Genomic DNA, 6,254 nt, shown 5'->3' with positions numbered 1-6,254 from the left:
TTGGCATATTATTACGAAGGAATATCCTAGATGGGGTGAATCTGTCGTGAGTGAATGCTCTTCGTGAGCTAAGAGTGACTAAATCTTTAGGTGTGATTCTATAGCTTGACTTTGGAAAGCTTTCGGAAGTTCTTGGAAAAGGTGCTTTCTAGTAGGCTTTTTAAAGAAATGGACTAGTCGGGTGCACTACTAGCTAGGAAAACACTCATCCATAAAATTATTTAAAAGGCAGCACTGCGTGCCCACCTATGGATATAGAATTATCTGTGGTGGCTATCAATAAGAGCCCCAACGGACAAAGGATAATATTTTGCCAATATGAATACCTCAATAAGAGTCGGCACGAGTATTTCTTTCTTTGCAATTTGAATTTTAACTTGAATATAACAATTCATAAGTTTTGCAAATGAATTCAGGTGGAGACAAACTTTATATGAAAATTGTATGTTTTGATAAGATTCACAATTTTCTTCAATTTTTTATTGGAAGACATGCATGTAGATGCCCAAATAATGGACCACAGTTTTAGACTAGAGTGAAAAAAAATAGAACTACCTATTGTTGGTAGTTCATGTGAGCAAAAGAGGCCTGACCAATGGCCCGGTCCAAGCCCGACAGGCTAGGCCCGGTCCGATACTCATTTTTTTTGGGGGGAGGGGGCGCTGATTTTGGCGGCATAGAAAAACGCGTGCTAGCTTGAGCCTGGCCTGAATAATAAAATATATTATATTTCACTAAAAATTATGGGAGCCCAATGAGTCCTAGCCCTAGCCCCTCCCAAATTAGACACGATATTGTTGGCTCGATGAAGTTAATGGACGGGCTTAGGCAGATATTTTAGGCCCAATAGAAAGCGAGATTTTGCCCAGCCCGTCCGTAGTTTGCTGTCTAGTCGGTAGCAATGACAAGGAGAGATCATTAGAGAGGAGATTGTGGGTTTGGAGGTTGGAAACCACATGCGTACATGTTTTATGAAAAGAGTAAATTGCACCCACCATACAACAACTTGTCAGGTGGGTGCGGATTGGTCCCACAACTTGTAAAATGCTCAATCTAGTAGAATAAGGTAGTGATTGGTAGGCTGCACTAGTTTCTAGCCAGGCTAACTATAGCCCAAGCCGATTCTAACAAGGCTAAACCAATGCAAATTGCTCGTGTTTGGTTGGGTGCACAGTGTGATATGCTGACCTTGTATTGGTTGAAGGTGAACTTATCATCCCATTTCTTTCCTTCTTCATCATTTTTACTATCAGCTGTTGCTTTCTTGCTCTGATCATTCTCACCATGGACTGCAATTTCTGTTTCACTTTTAATTTGATTCATAAAGAAGTTCAAAGAAACATTCCTCTCGGCAACAAGGAAGGAAAAAACAAATAACATCAGTCCATCGTCATTGCTTAAATCAGTCACTATTGAGGCAGCAACTTGGATCTAACAAATCATATCATCCAACTTTTGTTGCCCCTAACAATCGAAAAAACAATGAGCGTGGCACCAAATGCTCTCTGTTACTGATCTATAATGAGCAAGAAAGTGGTGAAAGGAAGAACGGAGCTTCATCGACGAGAATCAACCCCCGATTCGGCGTGAAACGACCGCGCGACGCACATGCTTCATCCTCATCTTCTCCTCGCCCGAGTCTCTCCACTCCTGTCCTCCATGTTTGACGTGTACAACAAAGTAAGGCCGCCCGTCACATCTTCAAAGGCGGTGGGGCCGCCTCAGTCAAGAAGCCGAAGAAGCACAGAAAGAAGCTAGCCTTCGGTGCTACCACTAACGGTGCGATGTCGAGGCTGCGGTGGCCGTGGCCGTGGAGGGTGCCAGCAGTGGCACCGGTGAGGACCCACTTTCAATGCGACACAGGCGCAGGCCCCGCAAACAACACCATCGACGAGGGGAGGCGGCGGTGCGGGAGGACGATAGACACATGGAAGAAGGGAGGGGCGACGGATTTATTTTTGGAGGTGAGCAGATGCGCAGCCGAAGCTGGACGAAGCCTGGCTTCATGGATGTGACCTACCTCTCGTTTCTAGCTAGCCAGGCTAAGAGGGCCATGATGCATAAGTTGGGCCTGGCTAGTGGGCTTATGCCGCATACCAAACAAATGTAAATTGCATAAGAGGAGCCTGGTTAGGACTTATGCACCCAACCAATCACTACCTAACTTATCAGGTGGGTGCAAATTAGTCCAACAACTTGTAAAATAGTCAATCTAGTACAATAAATTGATAATTGGGTGCATAAAGATAAAAAAACTTGTTAGTTTCAAATGAATTCAACACCGAATAGATTTAGGGTTACAATGGAAACAATACTCTTTGAATTGGAAAAAGTGATCCCCTTTACAATGGGGTAGGGCTCCCCTTTTATAGTGACCGTTGATCTACTTTTCATTCCTAAAATACCCTCACTCAACCACTACATTCCTAGAATATGTTGTACATAAAGGTCCTTTGGGTACATGTGTACAAATTGAACTTTTCCACATGGTCACACTTCTCACGCCACCTGTCAGGTAACCTCAGGACTTCATCCGTGGCGCTCCCAATTCTTGATGAGTCAAACACCCAAGGCTTCTAGTGAACGCGCATCCTCGAGTCATCAAGTTCACACCGTTTTGAGGAAAGGGGCCTACCCTCCAGCAATTCCACTCCGTAGTTGTTCCTGTGTAGAAAACAAAGAAAGGCAAACTAATGTTTTGGAACTGCTCTCGAATACTCGAGGGTTAGGTTACGAAAGACTGGGCTGGTCTCACTATTATTCCTTACCCTTGAGGCTTTATGAGAACCAAGAATCATGTGAGGGTTTGAGGTTTGTGAACACTTGAGCTTAAGGAGTCCTATTGCTCTCTTGTTTTGGTATACAACCTGAGAGGGTTAAACTTCGAGACCTACAGACGACATTCGAGGGTAATGACTTTTTGGCAATCCCCAACTGTAGCCCCTTGAGGGTGAGGATCGACCACGACAGGCCAAACCCGTGAACCTTGAGATCGCTTACCTAAAGACGTCACCCTCGAACGTCATGGGAGAGAAGAGCCGAGGGTAAGCTCAACCCATGTGGCTTGTTTTGATTGGTTGCTGCTTGGGCTTCTGGACGCGGTTTGAGGTGCCTATTCGTGCCCATTGTCTCCCCTATAAAGGGCGGGGAGGTGGTGGTCTTCCGAGGTTAACCTCGTGTTTCGCTAAAGGACCTTTGTTCATGATTATTTGGTGCTTTGAGATTCGTACATTCCTTGCAATCTTTCTTGGTTTGAAGGTAATATTCTCACCTGTTATTTTGTTCTAGCTTGTCGCATTTTGTTTTCATTTCTTGCAGTCGTGTTTATGTTACTTTTTTTGCTTTCTCATTAGCTGGCTCGCACCAAATAGACTGTGAGGCTAATGACTTTTGCAGAATTAGAAGAGCAGACTAGGCAACGCGGAGACATTTTCGAGGGTTCCCAGCAAGCTGACGCTTCGCTTCAGTTGATCACTTGTTTCACAAAATACAATAGATTTCTGTCTCAGCAAGGGTTACTTTCCTAAGGATGTGGCGAGGCCTCAAGGAGAGGAGCTTGTGCCGAAACCAGAACATGGGGAGGCTGTTGTTTTCAGGGACTTTTTCATACCTAGGCTACGATTTCCGTGTGATAGGATACTACCGCAGGTCCTAGATAGATACGGGGCCAAGCTTCACCAGCTTACACCTAATGCCTTCATGCAGCTTTCAAAGTTTTTCTAGGCTGCTCGCACCTTTGGTGGGGTAGTTGATGTGGACGGCTTTGCGAGGTTTCAAGAGCTTCATGTTTAGAAAAAGAAAGTTCAGTTTGATGATGATGAGGAGGTTTTTGAGACTCTGTTTGGTTGGTGCACATTTACAACCCGGAGAAAGAATGGGAGTAAAAAGATTGCTAGAGTCGAGCTTTCTACGGCTCAAAGGAATAGGTGAGACAATGAGTGGCTCGCTTATTGGTTTTATGTTAAGATCGATATGTCAAAAACTTCTGATGGTGAGCCATTTTATCCTTTGTATTGCTCGTTGGCCCCTCTGAACATTGTCACAGTTCCTACTTTTGGGAGGACTATATTGTCATAGTTCCTACTTTTGGGAGGACTAAAGCTTCAGGTCTTGCGAAGATGCTTTCATCCTTGCTTGTTCAGTTATTGCTGGTCGGGATCTAGTTGAGCAGTTTCTTGCTGCGGACGTCTAGCTCCTTTCTCATGGATGGGCCCCTAAGGAAGTAATGATGGAGATAGTTACATGGTACCACAAGCCAGTTCCTTATGCTCTTTTTGGTCTTAAAATATCTGAAGGGATGAGTGCTGGTCCTATTGTGGAAGAGGATGAAAGGCACGTGGTTGACATCCTCGGGCGTTTTCATGAGAATGAATATTTGTTTGCTCGGAAAATTGTGATGCATGGTGTTCATGTTAATCGAGTATTTTCTTAGATGGGTGTCAGTCTCAAGCCTCGAGCTAAGCCTCGCAAATGCTTAAAGTGGATGCACGAGGCTGGCATGACTGGCTCTGTGGAAATTGTTGGCAATGGTGGGAAAGTGAAGAAGAAGAAAGTTGTTGAAGATGTGACTATTTTGCCACTGGTCGAGGTTGGAAAGAAATCCAAGACCCCTAGCCTCAAAGCTATCAAAAGAAAAAGTCTTCTCGGGCGAGGTTCTTTTGGTGATCAGAGCTCAGGCTCTTCTAGTAAGAAGCTTGATATTGCCAAGGTTTCTAAGTCTTCATCCGGGAGCCCAAGGCTAAAACCATTGATTCAAAAATGGAGCTCAAAGCTGCTAGAGCCTTGGTGGGTTTGAAGTTGAAGAAGGCTGGCAAAAAATTCGACGTGAAAATTATGGATGCTTTAGATGATGATGATGACGATGTTGGTTTCCTAGATGAGGATTTGTCTTTAGTTTCACCTTTGTGAGGTTTGCTTGAAGACAAAGCTTGTGATTCTTTTGTTGAAAAAGGATCAAAACCCGAGGGTACGGGGATAGCGAATGCAGCTGCTACTATCCTGCTGGTTGTGCCCGATGCCGAGGGCACCACGGAGTAGTTGCTGCCTACTCAGGCATGTAACATTGTCATCAAATTCCCAACTGATCTTAGCTTCGTGGATGTTAGCGGTGCCTCCACTAAATTTTTGATGGACTTGCAAAATACAGTTGGTGCAGTTGGAGAGCTGTATCTTGAAACCCTCGTACCTGCTGAGGATAGAATCGTTGGCCGAGGGCTCAGATCCGCCCCATATTGTGTTGGATTATAACAAGGCTTTTGGTACCGATATCAAAGAGAAGTTGTTGGCTGTTCATATGCCCGGGGCAAGTGAGGATGATGACCTTTTCAATCCTCCATTGCTATGGAGTTTGTAGGACTCACTTCAGGTTGTAGGTGAGGCAGCTGAAACAATTTTGAAGGAGCCCCTTAGCACGCCAACTCGTGAGTTCGACTTTGCTTATGTCTGCGATGCTGCGGAGTTTCAAGGTTCGAGACTCGGCCATGCAATCGAGTTGTCGTTTTAACCTGCAATAGAGCTCGTAGCAAAAGGAATAAATGTTTTTAAGGAAAAACATCACCCCCCCTTGTTCCTTTTGCGAAGATTTTGTTGGAGGTTAATAAAAGACCAGCATATTTGTTTTGTGAGCACGGTGAAAGATACGTTGAGTAGCCTAGAAGGGTTGCTGATTTATTTTGTGACATAATTCATAACAAAAAAGAAATGAGCATTTTTCAGAGAAAAACGTCAACCCCCCTCATTCCTTTTTGTGGGGATTATGTCGCTCAAATCCCTTAATTGTTGCTTGAACTATCCTTGTAATTTTGTAGCAAAGAAAAGGTTTTGCATAAAAAACTTCAACCTTGATTAGGACTTTGAAGCCTCAAGCTTTAGTTATGTTTTTATATGCAAGTAAGCTAGTAATAAGTCAACAAAAACTTGCTCCGAGCTTTGTGGACTTAGAAAATTAAACAAGTTAGGTCTAAGTCGCAACTCTTGGTTGCTGCGACCATAAAGCTTTGTATCCTGTGAGGTTAGATTTAATTTTGTATTGATATTGTAATGTAAAGCTGATGTCACGTCTTGTTGCTTTTGGCTTAGAATTTTAAAAATAAAACTGATGCCGCAACTTGTTGTTGCCTTTTGCCATACCTTGGGTAGAAACGCGAAACTCTTCTCGCATAGAGATGCAAGGTTTCACTTCCGCAGAAACACAAGGTTCGAGGCTCCCAAAGCGGACATGGGAGCTCGGAGCGAAGCCGATGTCGTTGTTGGCC

This window comes from Setaria italica, chromosome IX (genome assembly GCF_000263155.2).
Source record: "Setaria italica strain Yugu1 chromosome IX, Setaria_italica_v2.0, whole genome shotgun sequence".
In the NCBI taxonomy this organism is placed as follows: Eukaryota; Viridiplantae; Streptophyta; class Magnoliopsida; order Poales; family Poaceae; genus Setaria; species Setaria italica.
This window is presented reverse-complemented; position numbering follows the sequence as displayed.